Raw genomic sequence first — 21,089 nt, 5'->3', positions numbered from 1 at the left:
TCCATCAAAAAGATTATCCACCATGACTGAGTTGGCTTTATCCCAGAGATGCAAAGTTGGCTCACCACACACAGGTCACTAAATGCAGCGAACCACATAAATGATCTGAAAGACAAAAACCAATCTGATCGTCTCCATAAATATGGGGGGGGGGACTTCCATGAAATCCTATATGTCCCGGTGATAGAAGGACTAGAGGGACCTTAGTGTCCTTTTCCTACACATTAAAAGCTGTAGATGAGAAACCTAAGCCCATCACCAGCCTAAATGGAGAAAAGCTTGAAGCAATCTCACTGGAATCAGGAATATGACAGGGCTGTCTGCTAATCCCATCCTTTTCAAGACTGTGCTCAGAGCACTAGAGGGAGCACTAGGACAGGAGAAGGAAGGTGAAGGGACACAAATAGGAAAGGAAGAAGTCAAACTCCCCTGTTTGTGGACGACATGATACTATCTGTAAGAGACCCTCAATGTTCTGCCAGAGAGCGTCTAGAAATGAAACACCATGTCAGCGAGGTGCCCGTGTATAGAATCAACTTGCATGAGTCCATAGCCTGACTATGCACCAATAAAAAACATAAGAGATGACGAATATACTCCCTTTTGCAAAAACCTGAAAGAAACTTAAATATTTAGGAATGAACCCTAGCCCAGGAGGTGAAAGACCTCTACAAGGAAAACTTTAAATTTCAGGAGAGAAGAAAAGGGGGAGAGAGGAGAAACAGAAAGAGAGGAAAAAGAGGTGGGGGGGATAGGAAACGGAAAGGCAGACCCTGCTCTTAGATCAGTAGAATTAATAGCTTGAGCATGATGCGTCTATCTGAAGGTATAATCAGTTTCAGTGCAGTGCAAATCACAAGCCCCACCACATTCTTTACAAAATAGAAAAGAAGAAAGGAAAATTAATCTAAAACTTTCATGGAATCACAAAAGACTTCAGTCAAACTTCTTTAGTCAAAACAATCTCAATGCCATCCCAAACTTCAAGTTATAGTACAGCACCATAGTCATTAAAACAATATGTTACTGGCTCAAAAATAGATACAGAGACCAGCGGAGTCATATCCAAGACCCCAACAGGAATATGTGTAAGTATTCCATCTACAACTCACACTGAAAACAAGACATTTTCTACAAAGATGTTGGGGAAACTGGATGTTCACATGTAGAGGAATGAAATTGGATTCCTATCAATCACCAGGCAAAAAAAAACTAATTCTAAATGGAGAGGGGGACCTGGGGGGGGGGATAAGGGGGAGGAGCAGTATCAGGAACTGGGGGAGATGCAAGAGAGGTACAGAGGGTCAGGAAATCGAACAAAAATATGTAACAGGAGGAATGAGAAACTGGGGACACCTACTGGAGGGTCCCAGACACCAGGGAAAAGTGAGGTTACCAGGACCCAACAGGGATAACTTTAGCTGAAATGCACAGAGAAGGGGGAGATAGAACCTGTTGAGACTACCTCCAGTAGATAGGCATGGACCCCAGGCAAGGGATGGGGCTGCCCACCCATCTCAAAGTTTAACCCAGAAATGTTCCTGTCCAAAGGAAGAACAGGGACAAAAAATGGAACAGAGACTGAAGGAAAGGTCAACCAGGGACTGCCGCACCTGGGGATCCATCATGTCTGCAGACACCAAACCCAACACTGTTGCTGCAGTCAAGAGGTGCTTGCTGACAGAAACCTAGTGTGGTGCTCCTTGGGAGGTCGGGCCAGCAACTGACCAATGCAGAGGCGGACGCTTGGAGCCAACCGTCAGACTGAGCTTAGGGAACCTGGTGGGGGAGCTGGCAGAAGGACTGGAGGAGCGGAGGGGGATTGCAACCCCACTGGAAGAACAACATAGGCTGGCTGACCACCCAGTTCTCCCAGAGTCTAGACCACCACCCAAGGAGCGTACCTGGAAGGATCCATGGCTCCAGATACATATGTAGCAGAGGAAGGCCTTGCCTGACAGCAATGGGTGGGGAGGCTCTTGGTTCCAGGGGAAGGTTGATGCCCCAGCGTAGGGAGCTGCTGGAGTGGTGGGGTGGGGAAGTGTGGGTGGGTGGGGGAGCAGCCTCATACAGGCAAAGGGGAGGGGAGAAGGCAGATGTGGGATGAGGGGTTGGTGGAGGGGTAACCGGGAAGTGGGATATCATTTGAGGTGCAAACGAATGGGATGATTAATTTTAAAAAACGACAAAACATAAATGTGAAAATTGAGACACTGAGATTGAAGGAAACAGGCAATACCCACAGTGTGTAAGCTTGGGGGAAAGATCTTCTGCCGCCGAGGGGTCCAACCGCCCAGTGCTCCAGGTCGAGACTTTACAGATAGGGCGTCACAAAAGGAAAAAGCTCTGTACAGCTGAGAAGATGATAGAACAAGAGATGATGGTCTCCTTTTTAAAGATTATTTTCTTTTATGTGCATGGTCTGTGTACATGTTTGCAGTTCCCTCGGAGGCCAGAAGAGGGCACTGGATCCTCTAGAAGTGCAGTTAGAGACCACTGTCAGATGCCACTTAGGGCCTGAAAGCACTCACATCCTCTGGAAGTGAAGCTACAACTCTTAACCCCTGAGCCATCTCTCCAATCCCATAAAACCGAACGTTTTTAAAAGCACTCTACACCCTGAGTTTACACATGGAAATGTTTGGTTCTCTGAAGTTTGTCCCTGTGTTTATCATCAAGTTAAGATTCCAACCACCTTTAGCACCTTCAGAAGGTGCATGCCAGGATGTCAGGGAGGCCAAGGCCAGTCTCTTCTACATAGTGAGTTCCAGGCCAGTTATGATGACCCAGACCCTGCCTCAAAAATCAGAACAAAGCGAAACACACTTTCTTGTCTTTTTGTCACTGCTTGGAGATGCCTTTAGTCTGTCTGGACACGTCTGCCAGCACTACAGTCTTTGGCACAGTTCGGATCGGACTGTGAAGTGGAACTATGCAGATTTAATTCTGTAGAAACAGAACGTGGCCCACTCTTGCTAGCCTCTCTTCTCAGCCTGGCCCTCGCTGTGATTCTTCTGACTTGTGTCAAAAAGCCAACAGTGTTTCTCTAAATTTTACTGTATGTGGCTGGGAGTGGAGACCATACATGTGGTACTTCTGATTATTTAGTTGGGTAGCATGTATCTCACAGCATGGAAAGGTCAAAGGACCAACTGTGTTAGTTGATTCTTTACCGTCTGTGACTTCAGATCAATTGGATCCAATACATTCTGGCCTCTAAAGTCTTTGTCTGTCTCCACCTGTCTTATTCTCTTTTTGTCTGTCTGTCTCTGTATCTCTTAAAACACACACACACATTAATTTTCTAAAAAAAAATCAGATGTGAATGGGTATGTACACACATGTGCATGTGTATGTGTGTATGCATGTGTGCTTGTATAAATGTGTATTTATATGTACATGTATGTGTATATCAGTATTTATATGTGTGCATGGCCATATTGCATATCTATTCATATGTGCATATATATCATACCTGCATGTATATATGTTCATATATGCATGTGAATGTGTGTGTTCATATGTATATAGGTATGTGTTTATATGGCAATTTATGCATATATAGATGTATGTGTGCATTTATATGTGCATGTGTACATTCTTATATATGTATATTTATTATACATATATATATTATTTATAATCATATACTTATTCCTATGTTCATAGTTTCATATGTATATTTGTTTTCATATGCTCATGTGCATGTACATGTGTATATGTGCATTGTGTTCATGTGTGCATATGGATATGTGTGTTCATATGTGCATTGTGTATTCATATATGCGTGTGTATGTCTGTGCTTATGAATTCGTGTGTTTGTATAGAGGTTTACATTTATGTGTGTGTACATATGTACATGTGTGTATTCATATATAAATGTGCCTGTGTGTTTATATGTTCAGGTGTCTTAGAGTTTTATTCGTGTGAAGAGACACCATGACTATAGCAACTCTTATAAAAAAAAAATGGGGGCTGGCTTGCGGTTTCAGAGGTTTATTCCGTTATCACCATGGAGAGAAGAATCCTGGCTGATGTGGTGCTGGAGAAGGAACTGAAAGTTCTACATCTTGATCCACAGCCAGCTGAAGAAGACTGCCACGCTAGGCCTAGCTTGAGCAGATGATATCTCAAAGCTCGCCTCCACAGTGGCACACTTCTTCCAACAAGCCCTCACTTCCTAACAGGGCCTCTCTTTATGGGCTAAGCATTCAAACACATGAATCTATGGCAGCCATTCCTATTCAAACAACCACAAGGTGCAAATGTGATTTCATATGTACATGACCATGTGTGTGTGTGCATAGGTACGTGTGTGCATTCATATGTGCATATAGTCATATGTGCTTAACTATGTTTATGTGTGCTGGATTTGTGTATATGCATGGTCATAGGGGCGTATGAATGTGTTTGCATGTATATATACTTATGTGTGTGCGCATTCCCATATGTAGACTTTCCATCAGACAAGCTGGAATCTGGCCTCTTCTGTCATTACTAGATTGGCAGTCTTGATCTCTCTCTGCTTCTGTTCCTCATCTATATGTAAAATGGGAATAATAATAGACTTACCTTTAGAGTGTTGTGAAGATAAACTAGATAATATCTCTATAATGTTTTGAATAAGGCTGGCCATAAAGTAAGACTCTATAATTGCTAGATGCAGTTCTTTAAATGCTTCACTTTAAGGGTGTAAGGCTCTTCCCTCATCTCTGTCAGCTACGTTATGTTCCCTCATAAATAAACGGCCTCAGTCCCTTATAGCCTTACCAGGCCTACCACAGCCTTATGTGCATTAATGCTTCTGGATGGCAAGCATTTGGGAACAGTTGACATGCTGACTTCTCTCTGTGATGTGCCTATTAAATACTCTCACCATTGCACTAACTCATAACTGGCTTCACCTGGGCAAAGGAAGGCACTAGCCCGATGAGGCCAATCCAGAGAAGGCCTGCTTAGAGGGTTCCACCTGGAGCAGCATAGACATTTTACCACTTCATTTCAATACGGACTAGGATATGGAGCTGATGAGCCTTGATTGATACTTTTAGAGAACTGGGCTTCTATCCTAAGTGTTGCTTAATTAGCTCCATGCATCAGGATCACCTAGGGGAGTTTTCACAATACTCAGGCCTGGGTCCTACAGACTCTGATTCGAGGGAACCAGGTAGTGTGCTGACTGCTTATCTGGAAGTCATTTATCCAGATAATTCTGAATCAGATCTGCTGGACCAACTTTTCCATTTCCTTTCTACCCATTCAACAAAAGCCTGCTTCAGCCGGAATATACCCTATCCACCGTTTTGACGGCACTTTCCACATAACTCGCTATAGTATGGATAGACAGCTCTTCTCAAGTTCTCAACTCAACAAAAGAAAATGCTTTGGATTCTTGTTTGAATATCCCATGTGACCGTGAGTGATGCTCCAGGAGGACCGAGCGACTAGCAGGTTTCCTAGTGAATCTTCTGCACTTTGAATGAGAACAGCGCCACAAGCCTTTGGGTTGTTTTCCTGGACTGCTTCCTTTGACTGTGGGCTGATACTGCCCAGGGTGCTGAATATGGGGTGCTGCCCCATGGTGGCATTGCTGCTGCCACATCTAGTTTTCTCTTGGGTGCTGTCCCCAACTTCTAAATTTTAAGATAGTTGTCTACCTTCTTGTTAGAGAGACCCGTGTCCGAGACTCGTGTCCCTCAAAGCTTTGATTGGGAGATAAAAGGGGAACAGAGAACAGGAAAGTATAACTGAGTTCTATCCCTTTAAATAAATCACATTTCTAATCTTTACATTTTTAAGGTTTATTTTTATATTTGTTTGTGTGTATGTATGTGTGTAGGTACCCACAGAGGGCAAAGGATAGTGCCAAATCCCTGGGTGCTGAGGTTACAGCCAGTTGCCTGCTGTGGGCGGAATCTGAACTCAGATCCTCCAGAGGAGCCACTTAACCACTGAGCCATCTCTTCAGACATAAACTATGACTTTCAGGTCCATAAAAGGATAGAGGTTATACAAACAAACAAACAACGTATATTAGGTCCCAGCTGATGGCAGTTAAGCCTCCAAAGCTCTCTGTATCTTCACTGGATAATTCCCTGCCTCTAAACACTGTTGATTGGTCTGGAAATTTAGCTCACTGGTAGAGCAGTTACCTAGTATGTACAAGGCCTTGGACCCAATCCCAGCACTACAAATAATAATCATGATCATAGATAAAAATAAAGTGCTGCTGATTCTGCAATCTGTTGTCCTTTCTATATGTGCTCCAAGGAAGTCATGGCTGAAATGATTTATCAAATTAAAAAGGGGAGACATACATATATATTCCTAAACTCCAACTGTTTCAGGAACTGAATAGAAATCTTCCCTGAAAACAAGTCTCATTTATAGCAGGCACTTGAGAACTGCTTGTTGAATTGAAGTAAAAAAGTTAACGGTGCTAAGCTCCCAACGCTATACTTCAGAGATGTTCATAGAAGAAATGCTCTTTCTACAGAAAAAGAAAAAAAAGAGAAAAAGAAAAGAAAAGAAAAGGAAAGGAAAGGAAAGGAAAGGAAAGGAAAGGAAAGGAAAGGAAAGGAAAGGAAAGGAAAGGTACTCTCAGCTCAGCTTTTATGTGGGATTCTAAGAGCTGAAAGGTCAGACTTTCAAAAATACACCACTCCAGGCTATTCAATGTTGTAATTAATACACTTAAGTAAGATGCAAAGCCACTGACTTTTAAAGGAACTACAGAACTGTGCTGTCCGAAGCAGAGGACACTATCACAGCAGATATGAAGCTAGAGTTGACCTGCTTTGGAGTATTGCCATTGTGTGTAGGAAATGCCTGTACATACTAAAGGGCATAGACATTCCCTGCAAGAGATTCCCATCAGAAAATTGTCTAATCTATGGTCCACAGCTTTCTCTTTTGCCTGAAGTTGAACTGTTTCTGTTTATCCTTTTCTATTAGCTTGTGATCCTTTTGAAGTCACACTCCATGTGCTCATCTACATGTTCTCAGTGCCCGGCAGAACCAAACATATAACACCCCAAAATGTTGAAAAGAAACTCGATGCTGAAGTAATTTTCTCTGGTTTGGTTCCAGAATTAAGTTAGTAGAAGAAATGCCTCCATATATATAAAATAATGTGTGTGTATACATCAGATATACAAATTATATAGATAGATGTGTGTTTACATAAGATGTTTAAATTATATACATAGATGTATGTGTACATCAGATGTATAAATTATATAAATAGGTGTGTAGGGGTGTGTGTGTGTGTGTGTGTTTCTAGGGATCTAATCCAGTACTCTTGAGGCAAAGGCAGGCATATAGGTTCAAGGCCTATAGAGAGTTATAGACCCTCCAATGTTTTACAGCAAGATCCTGGCTATAAATAAATAAATAAATAAATAAATAAATAAATGGAGATAGGTCATCTGGGATACAGACAATGAAACAAAATATCTGAAATTTAAATAGTCTCAGAAAGCTCTAGAGAGGTAAGAGACTGTCCACATATCAGTGATTTTATTCACTCCTTTATCCACTTACCCCCCTCTCCATCTAATACTTAACTATTCAGTGTATACTTACAACCCATAGTTTCGAAACTATACATAGATACATTGCTTTGACATTTAAATAAGTGAGATTGGGCTGGAGATCATTCAGTGATTAAAAGCTCTTGTTTCTCTCTCAGAGGACCCTTGTTTGAGTCCCAGCACACAGTGGTGATTCACAACCATTGCTAATTCCAGTACCTGTAGATCAGGTGCCCATTCTGGCCTCATCGGGTGTCTAGCATATGTATAGCACATATACATACATCATGCAGGCAAAATGCCTATACACATAAACTAAATTACACACACACACACACACATTCAAGGCCAGCATGATGGCTCTGCTTTAAAGTCTCAAGACCTGAGTTTGATCTTTGAAGCAAGGTGTCTTCTGACTTCTATATAGGAACCATGACCCATGCACTCACTCACACACACACACACACACACACACACTCATACACACACTCATACACACACACATACACACATCATCATCATCACTATTATCATTTTGTCACAAATAAAATGAGATTTAAAATTTAAAGATAATATAGAAACAAAAAATGTATCTTTCTGCTCTTAGTATGAATCAAACTTTTCTCTCCACCTAAACAGCTACCATGGAAAAGAATGTACATTCCGTGTCCCATTTCATGTCCTTCTACCATAAGCCCCAATATCTATAACAAATTTGACCTTCAGTGTTCCCTCATCTAAAAGGAAATTGATTATCTAGATATTCAAAAGAATCAGAAATCTTCAGTTTCTAGAGCTAAAAAGCTCCATATTCCGGTTAAGTCCTGAGGCTTGCGTCTGTGATCCAGCAGTGGGAAGGCAGGGGTAGAGTGATAGAGCGTTTGAGGCCAGCTTGGTCTGCACAGGAAAACTTCATCTCAAAAATAAACAAGCTGGGCATGGTGGTACACACTGATCCTGCTGAGCCAGGAGAAATGCTTTGAGTTCAAGTCCAGCCTGTGCTGCACAGTGAGTCCCAGGCCAGGATGGGCCCCAGAGTGAAACCTTGTATGAAACAAACAGATAAATACACAACACTTCTGTTCCTAGCAGCACAAATAAAACTGTAGGCTTTCTCCCTTTATTGCGAAGTGAAGAAGGCCTTCAGCATTAGGTCACATGATATGATGCACATCATCAATTACTCTGGCATTCTGTCTTTGCTCAGTAACTGTACAAAATGTTATAAATGTAAAAGTATTAATCTTACATTTAAAAATATTTAGAAAGAACTCCCACCCAAAAAGTCATAACATGGTTTAGAATAAACTCCCAGTAAGGGAATGTGTGTGTGTGTTGGCCTCCTTCAGGAATGCACTGCCAGTAATTTTATGTGGCCAAGCCATCAGTTTTTCGTGTATTTTTACACAAGTTTTTTGCTTATCCTTTTTTCTTTGTTCTGAACTGAATGTCCACCAGACTTCTCCCAAGTAAGCTAACTCAAGTTTTCACTATCTCTACATTGTGGGGCCATGTTCATCTCTCTCCAAAGCCAGCAACATTTATTGTGTCAGAAAACACAACAGAGAGGAAAAGGCCACAGTATTCATGAAGAAGATAGCATGCAATGGCAAAATTGCAGATTCATGCAATGGCAGAATTGTTGAGAAATAATTGTTGAATTATTTGGGTACCCATTCCTGGAAAAAGACCAGTTATGCTATTTTGCATTATTGATTACTGATTATTAACTCTATTCCCTAACTCCCTGTTTTCTTTTCTCCCAAGTGGTTTTCTTGTTTCAAGCCCCAACCTGTTTTCTTCCCAGGTATGACATCTGTCCTCCCCAGTGGATTAGAAAGGGGACATATATTTTGCCACATTGACTATACCCTGCTTGAGCCTGTTCCAAGTCAATGTCAGGAGTAAATGGAGAGTCAAGGCAATGAGTCCTTCAAGCCTGACCAACTGCAGATCCAGAACCATCGCTGGTGATACTCAATAGTCACATTGAATCCTTGAATCCAGCTGCCACTTCAGCTTTGCACCCAGAACCCCACCAGTCTATAAAAATCCATTCTTCTACAAAACATGGTGAATTTCTATTCACTTCTCAACTTTACACAACTAAGCAGACTTGCACAAGACCTAAAACATTTTAAGTCCATGGATTTTCTATTTACTAGGAAAAGCCATCCAAGAATTCTCTCCCAATTCCTACTTCTCCAAATCACAATACTGAAAGCACAGGCTAGACTGGGGATAAACAGATGGGCCTCAGCATCTACCCCACCCACAAAATTATCTAGATGAGACATTCCTGTTTGCTTGTTGCTCAATCTAGTCTTGCTAAAGAAAGAAACCTTTGGGTGGGGAAATTCTTAGTCAAATAAATTCCTAAAGAGAATGTTCAATAAGTGATGCTATCAAGGAGTATGTCACTATCCCAGAAAGACCTGAGTTCTGTGTTTCTAAGGGTGAGTCAGCACTGAGCCTGAGGAGATGACAGAACACAACACCTTCTAATTCTGCCCCAGCCTCTTCAGCTCTCCTGCTGTGACTCTGCGTACAGATCCTCCTCTGTGGACTCTTTATGCATTATTTGTAAAAGATAATTCACATGGTCTCAATCTCTTTGCTGTTGATTGCATGGTAAACTTTTGATCAAGTTTGGGGCTTATGGGTTTTTTTTTTGTTGTTTTTTTGTTTGTTTGTTTTGTCTGTTTTTCCTGAGATAAGGTCTAACTATATAACCCTGGAACTCTCTATGTAGAACAAGCTGGCCACCAACCCATAGCAATCTGGCTGCTTCGGCCTTCCAGGTGCTGGGTGTAAAGATGTGCATCACACTTGGCTGCTGCTTCTTCCTTTATGTCTGTCTGTCTGTCTTTCTTCCTTCCTTCCTTTCTTCTTCTTCTTCTTCTTCTTCTTCTTCTTCTTCTTCTTCTTCTTCTTCTTCTTCTTCTTCTTCCTCTTCCCCTTCCTTCCCCTTCCCCTTTCCCTTCCCCTCCTCCTCCTCCTCTTTCTTTCTCCTCCTCCTCCTCTTCCTCTTTCTTCTTCTTCCTCTTCCTCTTCCTCCTCTTCTTCTTCTTCTTCCTCCTCTTCCTCCCCTTCTTCCTCTTCTTTCTTCTTTCTTCTTCTTCTTCTTTTCTAAATCCAAAAGTAACTCAAAACCCAGAAAGAAAAAAAGTAAATTTGTGGCTAGTGGAAAAATCCATAGACCAGGCAAGGGCCAAGTTAAGTGTCATGATTGTGGAATTTATTCCACAGTTACTAGGAAGACCTGTTAAAAAGAATGTGGTCGGAAGGCCCAGCATTCCTGTAGTTGGTAAACTCACTGAGGATCCCCCACCCACTAGTCATCTGCTAAGTTCTTTAATAAAAAGATGAATGAGATCTAACCCTGGAGGTGTCCACATTATACAGTGTCAAAGTGGTTGGTCATTAGTCATCATGGACACCCATATACAAACAAGCTTCAGGAGAGCTGGTTCTCAGGCTCAGACAACAACAGGATCCAGCGAAATACTTACACAATCCAGATGGCAGGAAGGTACAAAGAGTCAAATGATATATTTTGGAGAATAACGATTTCTGTAAATACAGATATACATGAGAAGAGACTCATGAGATCTGAGAATCTCGGTTGACTTTGGCCATTTAACAAATACTGTTCCTTGAATTAGATAATAGATACAATACAACTGCTCTGCCTCCCACAACACACGCCTCCTACTCATTACTTGAGATAGCAAGTTCTTCCTACAAATAATTTGAGATTAGAACAGTTTTAGCTGATGGAATCAAATGAAAGGGGAAAAAAATCAATGGTTTAACAACAGACTAGCAAGGACCCACACATTCTGGTTAGTCTGAGGCCATTATTAATACTATTATCCATTGTTTCAGAGAGATCAGTCAAGTCTCTGTAGATTCATTTGATGGCTAACACAAAGTCAAAAACAACTTGACCTTTATTCTTGTTAATACTCTCTATTTTAGGTATTTGTTGCCTTTTTCTGGTTTTGTGATTGTTGTTGGACTCACTATGTAGTCCAGGCTGCCCTCAAATTCAGGAAATCCACCTGCCTCTGCTTCCCAAGTGCTGCCACCATTCTGGCTTGCCTGTTGTTTTCAACAGATTGTAAATTCTCTGCGGAGAAAAACCCTGTCTGTCTTATTTGTTGTTGTTTTCTCAGCACATTGTTCCATGCCTGCACAAAACAGTTGGCTTTGTTGTTTGACCTTCTTATACAGAAGTAACCAACTCTACTATGTGACAGCAGTGTGTCCAGATGATCTCTGACAGCCAGGCATTAACTTGTATTGCAGCCAAGTTTCAGAGAAGGTAACATTGATCACAGAGAGTGAGTAGGTCGTCATGAAGGGGAACGGAAGGGGTAAGGTAAACCAGAAGAACGGAACACCATGAGCAAAATCAAAGCCTTTTGAAGAAGTCAGTTTCCCTGTGTTGTTCGGAAACTCTTATCTATGAAGATGTTCTACATAAAACCGAAAATAGGACTGAGAGGAAGGGGGTGGGTGTTCAGGAGTTCAGCCATTCCACTGCAAGAAGGCAGTGTTCCCCCAAATAATTGCAGACCGGGATATCTATAATTCATCCCATTATATTTAAACGTGTAATGAGCTGTTGTTTATGAAACCCTCGATGAAACACAGGGCCAGGGGAGACCCACCGGAGCTCTCAGTTACACCTAATTAAAGAACTGGCTCTTTGACAACTTCACCTGACTTGTCCAAGAATCAAGAGAGGAAGGGGATGCCTGGGAGTCAGAACACACAGGAAAGCAAGTGAGGGTTGGGTATCTGAATTGGGAGGAGGTAAAAAATAAACTAAAAACAAACTTTGACTTCTGGATAATCCACCTCAGAGGAACTGGAGAACACTCCTTGCCCTAGATTCTTCAGGAATCCCACTGACAGGTCTTCCCAGGTTCACAGCCCTGGGCTTCTTTAGGGGTGGCCGACTCTGACTCGTGCACAGTTAAACTAGGCCACTGCCGGCAAGTGCGCAGTTTTAACCCTTTCTTCCCACATTCTGGAGCGGGGGCCTGAGCTCACTCCTCCCCGCCGCGCCCGCGCCCCGGGGTTCCACGACTGAGCATGCTCAGTAGCCGCCAGCGTCTTGCTCCCAGGGAAACCTCTGCACGCCCTCCCCAGCTGCTCTCGGTCGCCTCCTCTCTGCCCGCTGCCCAGGGTGCAACCGGGCTTGCAGGGCTCCACGCGACCCAGATTCCCGCCCCGCCCCCGCCCCTCCCGCGCCCGCAGCCAGTGCGGCAGCCGCGACCGCCTCTGTCCAGCATCCGCTCGGGGACCAGCCGCGGTGATCACGGTCGCTAGTGCGTAGCAGAAGCGAAGGCGGAGATGGAGACCACACTGTTGCGATCCCAGAGCTGCTGAGCCCACCGCTGCCCCTGCCCGGTGAGTCGCGACCCCAGAGGAGCCAAGGGTGAATGTCCTTGGAAAAAAAAGAGAGGTGGCAGCTGACCTGTGTGTGTAGGGTACAAAATAAATGGGGACAGTGAGGGGTCGTGAATGAGAGTGCGCACTACCTGGGTGCAGGAGCGCCAGAGTCACCCAAGACTAAATCCTCTTTCTCTTCGTGAGCCGAGAAATAACAACCCGCGGCGCTGCGGGTCAGCGCTGGAAGCTGTTTGCGTCCCTGGGGGTGCAGGTCGCCTAGCGACTGAACGCCACTGCTGGCGCTTAGGGAGGGATCCCAAGCGGGGACAAAGAGCGGCCTGGCTGGGGCAAGTGGAGGGTCCTGGCCCCTAAGGAGCCCTCTGTCCTGCCGGTCAGGCCCCGGGGCGGTGCCAGGCGGCAGAGTGGCAGAGCTGTAAACCGGAGGTCTCTGAGCCTCCACCCTGAGCCAGGTCTGCAGGGCTGGCGAGCGCTCCTCCTCCTACTCCGGGAAACTCCACTCTTGGAGCATCTCCCGGGCAGGTGCAGTTGAACAGGCGGGCGGAGAGCAGCCGTGAGGAGCTGTTAAAACAGGAACAGTGGAGCGAGGTGTGCTGTTTTTCCTAGTGTCTTTATTTCCAAGTGTGGGCACCAACTGCTCCCCCTCGTCCTGTTTCTACTCAACCTCTAAGTGGCGAGTCCGGTAACAGACCTTATGAATATTTCAGAAACGACCTCACAGACTCGCTCGCTTCAGATCAAGTTTAATGAATATGTGTGTAAGCCTTTCTGTCCCGCACAGACAGATGGAAGCCCAGGCCACTGCTTAGAGCTTTCCAAATTTCATCTCTTTCTTCCCCACCAACAGAGAAAAAGACGTCGCAAATCCCCGCAAACCTTAGACTGGTGTCATAAATTGGGGCTGTCATTTGGAGAGACCGATTTTAGGCAGCCATCCAGGCTTTGTTCTGCATCTCAGCAGTGTGTGCATGTTGTGTCGGTCGCCTGACAACCGTCCTTAACTGCTATTGCCAATATGGTGGAAAGCAGGTAGCATGCCTACATTGGGATAAACGTCATAGTTCCTTGTTGTCTTATGACAACACGGAGTAACAACAGTCTTGGTCATTCCCTAGAAGTTTCATTTGAGATCAATCTGGTTGAAATTTTGCCAAAGGCACACACATTCTTGTTTTTCCTCACCCTTAGGAGATATTTATCCTTTCCCTCTCTTATGGGAAAAGATGAATGCTTTCTCTGTAAGACATTGCTGTTAAAAACAGCAAAATAATGTTTTATTTCAGGGCACTTTTTGGATTGTAGCAGACTTACGCTTTGAACTATGTAACTCGTGTTGCGCCATCACAATTAACCAGTAAACTGACACACTGCCTAGTTGTCAGTATCCTAAGATGGACTTACAGTCAGCTACCCCGGCCCAACCCCAGGTATGTGGGAGACACATAGGTAATCTTGACCCATCTATAAGGAATTCTTTTGTTGGCCAAGAACTCAAGCCTTCTTGTGAAGAATGAGAGAGACAGTTATTCTCTCTTGCAAGTCCGCACATACAAGGAGGAGGTGGAGGGGCTTCAGTTTGCATACATAGGCTTCACATTTAGGAAAGGTCCTTCCCACAGAGACCTACTGCAGTTACATCACAGGCTCCGCCTCCGCCTGCCAGGCTGCTTCTCCCAGTCGGAGGTCAGTGTGTGTTGCTGTGTTCAATTAATGAAGATTAAAAAACAAAAAACAAAAAACAAAAACAAAAACAAAAAAAAACCCTGAAATGAAAATTTGCTCCTTTTCTCTATTGTGTCTTGCTGATTCAACTAAAAAATATATGAATGTTAGCTTTCCAAGAGATTTTGACGCCAGCATCACATGTCTGTGCTACTGTGCTAAAAATCGTTGATAGGTGGTATTATAAAGGAACTCTATAGAATTAACAAAATAAGGGAACTATTATGTAACAGGCAACATCTCCTAAAGCATGTCACCAAATCGCTCAGAAGTAAACCCAGCTGCGTTCACAGATGGAAAAATCTGGCTAATTGGGAAGTTTGCAGAGCTCAGACACAACTCCCAGGTGTGCCAAGGAAGCTGACCCCACATCCTCCAAGGTTGTTTTTTTTTTTTTTTTTTTTTTTATCATTTTTAGAGTTGTTGGATTTAGCAAATAAAAATTCAGGTTGCTTCACTAAATTTTAATTTCAAATCAGCAGCAGATACTGTTTGAATTTAAATACGTCACTATGATACTTGGAATTATACTTTTAAAATTATTAGTTGTTTCTCTGAAATTTAGTTTGGATTGGGCAGACTTTTTTTTTCTGTAAACCCTGTAACGAAAACATTTCTTTCCTCCTTTTTTGGGTCACTTATGGGTTGAAAAAACAAAGTGGAGCAGAAGTCATATGCTGTTCTGCAGACAATCTGGGGCAAGCTCAGCTCTTGAGCTATAGAGAGTAACTCATGCCTGAAAGTGGGAATTCTCTGTTCTGCACATATTTGCCAAATACTTCTTGTTAGGTTCTGTGGGAGTTGCCAAGAATCCAAAGATGAGAAGAAACAGGGGCTAGGGATGGATTTACATCAACTTATGTAGGAGTTGCTTTGCCAGAAGTGTGAGGTGTGTGTGTGTGTGTGTGTGTGTGTGTGTGTGTGTGTGTGTGTGTGTTTAATGTAAGAGATTGGGGAAGACACAGAATTCTGCTAGACATCTCCACTCAAAAAATGACATGTTCAGCTGTCCAGCTGTGTTGACAGGAATGGCCTCAGATATGAGAATGAGTTCTTATCATGGGAGAAAGGTGTGAAGAGAGTGTGTCATGAGAGCCAGATGGAACTACAAGTTACAGGGTTTTACCCACTGGCCTCAGTTAGAAAAACAAAATGGCCTCTGATGTCCTGAATACAGTGTTTCACAGCACCCTCCTCCCCATCTGTCTTCCTGCCTTACATTGTTTTCTCCCCCCAAGAAATACTTTTAAATAGTTCTTAATGGGAAAGATGAAGGAACTGAGATGAGACACAAGTAGGGACTGGCAAATGGCAGTCTGGGCAAAGGTATATCACTGCATTTTTAAAAAATAAAAAACTTTTTAATTTATTTTAATTATTAATGCATGTGAGTGTTCTGCCTACAGGTATGTCTGCACATGTGTGTCTGTATACCAAGTGTGTGCCTGGTACCCTTGGGGACCAAAAGAGGACAATGGATCTTCTAGGACTGAAATTACAGTTGGTTGTGAGTTCCCATGTGGGTGCTGGGATCTGAACCTGGGTCCTCTTAAAGAATAGCCTATGCCCTTAACCAATGAGCCACCTCTCTGGCTCCTCTCACTGTATACTAAAAAGCAAGTGACCTGTCCTTTGACTGACATTATTGGGTCCTCTTTCTTTATTCCACTATTACCCTGGTCTCTTCAGATTAAACCAAACCAAACCAAACCAAACAAACAAACAAAAAGACCACCCACAGTATTCAAATGCATTGTTCCTTTACATTTTTACTTTTATATAAATGTAGATATTTAAATGTATCCTTTGAGGTGCCAATCAATATTCCGTTTCTTTTGGTACAATTACTTGAAATAAGATAAGCATATGTTTGGGTTTTAGGAAATCTGTTGCTCTGAGTGAGAAAAGACATTAAATTGCTATCATTTTCTGTTTCAGTTGAATTATCTTTGAGGAAGCAGATGCCAGTGATGGAAAGAAAGTATATCTTACAAAAATAACACCATGTGAAAGTGACCATATGCTTGTAGTATCAGAGAGTACCTACTTAGTGTTCTGAAGGAAATTAATTCCTAAACAATGCCACAGCAAACACAACTGTGTCTGTAAAGACACTCAGAGTACTACTGCACATCATCAGTGGAGGACACTGCTTGCGTGTGTGGAGGTTGAAGGTTAAACTCATGCAGTTCGTGTAGAGACCAGCTACTCATCTCTTCATGATTCTAACTGGCAAAACTCCAATGCTCAGGAATAGAATGCCAATTTAGATTACCCTTCCATCAGAAAACATAGTTATTCAGCAATTTCCATCAGAAGAGCCTCAAGTGTGTGGCTAATTTTCACTTTGTTTTTTTCTTTTTAAAATGGTGCTGGGGAGGACACCTGCTGTTTTATGCCAGATAAAACATTTTCGTATGGAGCTGTATTAGATCCATAAATGAAAAAAAAAACATCTTTTTATTTTGAGACAGTTTCACTAAGTATGCAGATGGCCTTGAACTTTCTCTGTAGTCAAGGAAGGCCCTGAACATGTGATCCCCCTGCCTCAGTCTTAAATAACTGGGATTAACAGGTCCAGCTCAGAATGTAACATAAATTCTCAAAAATCATAAGAATTACCCTACACTGAAACATATCATGAAATAGTCTTATTGAATAAATGATCATCCTATAAGATGGGACAGAAAAATGCTCTAATCTAGGAACTTACACCGGTCCTTTTTGCAGAAAGTCAAACATTTTTCTGCCATAATTCTTCGGTTATGTGTGAGAGAGAAAAACTATGACCAGGGGACATACTGAAATGATTAAATTCCAAGGCAATTAGAGCTTAGGTCACATTTTCAACAAAGTTTCCTATGGACACACACAACTTATTATGAGAAGATTTACTACAGTGATCCCCAGAGATAGCTGATGGGGTCTGTCACCCAGAGAGCCTCGGGTGACACCAGATGCTCCATCTAAGTCCTTGGTAAACATTCTGAATCCAAAATTCTATGTACGGAATGTTCTTGCACCCCATGCACATGTAACCTTCCAGCTCCGTTGTGCTGACTGTGGGCAAATAGCATTGTATCTTAACAACAGTTTCTTTGCTATAAAACACAAGGTATAAAAGTTAAAAATAATGATGATATGATGCCAATCCTAATGTCTGTATCTATAAAATAAACTTGAGTCCTTGCTGAGGTTTCAATAGCTGAATACTTTTGCTCTCAAATAAATTAGAAAACTTATATTAAGTAAGTATATTCTATATGCTGTTTTCCATGGCATTGAAATGGTAACACAGATTGCATTTTCTTAATTTTTACATTTTAGAAGCGAAACAGTTTGCTTGCTACCTAACTAGAATTTATTAAGTTCCTCTTCAAAATTAGTCTCAGCTGGAGGTGGCAGTGCACACACCTTTAGTCTCAACATTTAGGGGGCACAGGCAGGTAGATCTCTATTCATTCAAGACCAACCTGGTGCACATAATTACTTTTTGGCCAGGCAGGAACCCTATCTCAAAAAAAAAAAAAAAAGTCTCAGACACACAAATCCCCCCAAACCAAAAAGACCAAAAATTAGTCTCTAATAATGAAGATGGACCATACAGAAAAGATAATGTCAAGCCTAATGACCTGACGTTGACCACTAGGCTCCACATATTGGAAGATGAGAACCAGACCCAGCAGGTTGACCTCTGATCGCCACAGACACTGTGATGCGTGATTGTGCACATTCAAATACACACACACACACACACCCATGTACACACACACCAAACCAAAGAAAACTAAAGAAGTAAGAGTACTTCTTAAGATCAGTCACAAGGAAGCCAATGACGCAGATTCAGGGTTCTTCACATACTATTGCAATGACGTTGCCGTTTTAATTATTAGGTTGAACTTATTAATTAAAACGCCTGACCTAAGAGCTTACTTAAGCCACTCTCCTCCCTAGTTTTCCTTGTGCAACTAGTTGGTGAAAAAAAACTGACTCTTTACAAATATCTATGTCTATGTATATGTGAGGGTACCAGTGTCCTCAGAAGCCAAGAGGACATCAAATCTCCTGGCACTGGAGTTACAGACAGTTGATGTGGGTATAAGAACTATAGCCCTCTGAAACAGAAGTGTGTACCCCAGACCACTGTACCATCCTTCCAGCTCCTGCCATATGTTTTGAAGGTTTTGTTCATGATGAAACCAATCACTCATTTACCTCACAGATGTTTTGACTTGAAACATTATTCTAACAGATATCATTAAAGACAGGGACTCTGTTCCCTACACCATTTTTTTTTACCTGCCAGTTGGCATTGTAAATATTTACAGTGTAAATCAGTCATTGAAGTGAGCATGTTTATTGTATAAATATATATTTTCCCCCTTTCATTTAAAGCAGAGAGATATTCTATTCAGAATTTGAAAGACAAATTTTCTAAAAAAAATTGTATAATGTAGTAGACCCTTGTTTTCTTGTTTTGTTTTTATTTGTTCTGTTTTTTGAAACAGGGTCTCTCTATTATGGAGGTCTGGCTGGCTTTGAACTCACAGAGATCCTCCTGCCTCTGCTTCCCAAGTGCTGGGGTTGAGGGTGTATACTGCCATGCTGCACCTTGACATCTACCTTTTGAATGTAATATCTTTATTTATTCTTTGAGAATTTTATATAATTAAACAATGAATTTTCATGATCCACCTTTCATCCCTCCTTCAACTCCTACCAAACACTTCCAACACACCCTCTCCCAAATTCATGTTATTTTATGTCTTGCTTTGTATGTTCCTTTCTTTCTCTTTTTCTTTCTTCCTTTCTTCTTTTTTTTTAATACCTCACTGAGTCAAATTAGTGCTATTCATCTTCCTATGGGTCTGAGGCCATTCACTGGAGGAAAATGGGCAGCTTATCAGCAGCCAAGTCTACCAGCAGCCATACCCCCAAAAGAAAAATGATTCTCTCTCCTCTGGTGGTCATTAATGGTCAATAGTTCCTTAGCTAAAGATGCTGCCTTCTGAGCACTGCCGGTATTCAAGCCCCCACCTATATCCTAGCCCTGCCCACATCCAAATGGAATTTTGACTGTCCTGATCTGCTGTAGTCATGAGCTGCTGTGTGTTCAGCAGTGCGATGATGATGTCATGTCCAGACTGCATTCCACACCACTCTTCCCATGCTCCAGTGACTGCATTCTTTCTGCTCCCTCCACCATGATGTTTCCCGAGTCTTGGAAGGGGAGCAGTTGTTATCTGATTCAGCCTAAGCACCCACAGCCATTTATTCTCAGCACTTGGCCCAAATTTGAGTCTCTGTATTAACTGCTGCCCATTACAAAAAGAAACTTCTCTGACCAAGGTTGGGAGAAGCGCTAATATGGGTGTAACAGATATTTAGAGTTCAATTTGACAACAGGACCACTTGGCAAAACGGCAAGGACGGGTTCCTCCTGTGCCGTACAGTGCTCTCAGAGAAAGGCTTACAGGATCTGGCATGCATTGCCCCTTGTGGAGCACACCTGACATCCAATTAGAAAACAGTTGGTTACCTCCATAACAGACACTTCATTCTAATGCCAGCAGCCTAGCTTGCTTGGCAGGTCGGTTTTGTATTATGCAGGATCTAGTGCTAGGTAAGACTTGTGTCTTTTCTCTTCCAGTGGCTTGCATAACACCTTTTAGCACTGCAAAAACTGACCAGCAGGAGAGAAGTTTCCCGATCAGTTCCAGATGGATTTCTCTAAATCTGACAACCAAAGTGGGACACTTAGGTTTTAATTTTAAAGTGTCTCTAGCCTGAAGATCCATTAGAATTTTAAAGCTTTAAAAAATGTAAGCAATTACTTTTGGTTGTGAAACTTAATCATAGGGTACCTTAAAACGGTAAGCAGTCATTAGAGCTGTGTTAATTGAGAGGTGTATTACATGCCATGATTTAAAAGCCCTTTATTAAAATGCCTAACATAGAATGCCTTCATATCTGCTCTGTGTATAATGTATGCATAGCCCAACGTGTGAACCCAATAAATACCAATCAGGATTTAACAAGACAGGAGGGGAGGGTACAGCTTAGATGCCTTTCTATACTGTACCAGATATCTCCTTTACTATTCTTTTAAATGATAGTTCATCTAGAAATGTATGTGATAGATTCATATATATATATTAGGGGACAGAGCTTGTCAATTAGTCTCTTGAACAATCTGAGAGTGAGATACAGAAATTAAATCTGAGATGTGGCCAACTATGTTGACAAACCGGGGAAACAGTTCACTTTCAAATTCCATATTGGCCATAATATATTTACCTTATCAATGATCCAGATCTACATAGGTCATTGTGAGCTTCTCGGGAAAAAAAAAGAGAATTTGGATAATAATCTGTATCCAACTTGATATTTCTTGTCCCAGAAAAAAATCAAGAC

At 42.2% G+C, this 21,089-nt stretch overlaps 1 protein-coding gene across 3 annotated transcripts in view; it reads left to right on the top strand.

Annotated features, from left to right (window-relative positions):
* The first annotated feature begins 12,686 nt into the window (after positions 1–12,686).
* The window catches only part of Elmod1 (ELMO domain containing 1), a 61,770-nt gene continuing 53,367 nt past the window's right edge, over positions 12,687–21,089 (top strand). For 2 of the 3 annotated variants that reach the window (XM_029482140.2, XM_029482141.2), the window contains exon 1: positions 12,687–12,953. The gene's annotated coding sequence lies outside the window, so the exon portion shown is untranslated. The remainder of the gene's footprint in view (positions 12,954–21,089) is intronic. The other variant, XM_021172727.3, reaches the window with a different exon arrangement.

This window comes from Mus caroli, unplaced genomic scaffold (assembly GCF_978045245.1).
Source record: "Mus caroli unplaced genomic scaffold, Mus_caroli_1 scaffold_11, whole genome shotgun sequence".
Lineage (NCBI taxonomy): Eukaryota > Metazoa > Chordata > Mammalia > Rodentia > Muridae > Mus > Mus caroli.
Note: the sequence above shows the minus strand (reverse complement) of the source record. Positions and strands in the feature narration are given on the sequence as shown.